We start from the raw sequence: 1,541 nt of genomic DNA, 5'->3' as shown, positions 1-1,541 counted from the left end.
AAGAATTTGATTTCTTTGGGCACTCTACACAGAAATGGTTTTATTCCTAAGGCTGATGAGGATAGGGAAACCATCAGAATTGTTAAGGGTGCACTGACGGTGATGAAAGGAAAGTTGACTGCAGGTAATATCTACAGACTGTTAGGGAGTACAGTTGTAGGTGAAGTTCATTCTGTGGAGTCAGATAATGACAGTACAAAGCTATGGCATATGCGTCTGGGTCATCTCAGTGAACGTGGGATGGCGGAATTGCATAGAAGAAATCTGTTGCATGGAGTTAAAAGCTGCAAGCTTGATCTTATTCTTGGAAAACAGACTATAGTCAGTTTTATGACTGGAAAACATAAAACTGAATGAATTCTTGACTATGTGCATTTTGATGTATGGGGCCCTAGTAGGGAGCTGTCATTGGGAGGATCTAAGTATTTCGTTACCTTTTATTGATGATTTCTCCAGAAAAGTTTGGGTGTATTTCTTGAAGCATAAATCTGAAGTATTCTTTAAATTCAAGCTGTTGAAAGCTAAGGTGGAGAACCAAACTGGCAGAAAGATCAAGTATTTGAGGTCCGATAATGGCACAGAGTACACAGATTCGCAGTTTCAGAAGTTCTATGAGGAGCATGGGATTCAGAGGCATTTTTCAGTGCGGAAGACACCACAGCAGAATGGTGTGGCAGAAAGGATGAACAGGTCCTTAACTGAAAGGGCAAGGTGCTTGAGACTGAATGCAGGGCTTCCTACGAGTTTTGGGGCAGAGGCTGCGAATATGGTATGTTATCTCATTAATAGATCACCTCGAGCATCATTGGGTGGCAAGGTCGTAGAAGAGTCATAGACATGTAATCCAGTTAAATTTGATCATTTATGGATTTTTGGATGTCATGCTTATGTGCATATACTTGGAGATGAACGATCCAAACTTGATGCAAAATCCAAGAAGTGCATCTTTCAGGGCTACAAGAAAGGTGTAAAAGGATACAAGTTTTGGGATCCAATTGCAAAGAAGATGGTGATTAACAGTGATGCAGTTTTTGATGAGCAGTTTATGTTACAGCAGAATCAAGACAAGGTGTCAAGAAACAGTTCCAGTTCAGATGCAGTGCAGATGGATTTGAACAACAGCCAGTAGCTTCTGAGAGAAGCAGCGATGATCCAGCCACTTTTCAAGGAGCTATCACTAGCCATGAGAAAGAGAAATGGATGGGTGCAATGGTTGAGGAGATGGAGTCTTTGCAGAAAAACCGCACTTGGGAGCTAGTTCAGCTTCTAGAGGGAAAGAATGTCATTGGATGCAAATGGGTCTTCAAAAGGAAACCAGCAGTATTAGAAAAAGGGGAAAAGTTCAAGGCTCGACTGGTTGCAAAGGGATTTTCACAGCAGAAGATGATAGATTATAATGAAATCTTTTCTCCTGTGGTCAGACATACTTCAATCAGGGCAGTACTTGCATTAGTAGCTATTTGGGATTTGCATTTGGAGCAGATGGATGTTAAAACTGCTTTCTTGCATGGTGATTTGGAGGAGCAGATTTACATGGAGCA

Source organism: Phalaenopsis equestris, unplaced genomic scaffold, assembly GCF_001263595.1.
Source record: "Phalaenopsis equestris unplaced genomic scaffold, ASM126359v1 Scaffold000921, whole genome shotgun sequence".
In the NCBI taxonomy this organism is placed as follows: Eukaryota; Viridiplantae; Streptophyta; class Magnoliopsida; order Asparagales; family Orchidaceae; genus Phalaenopsis; species Phalaenopsis equestris.
Note: the sequence above shows the minus strand (reverse complement) of the source record.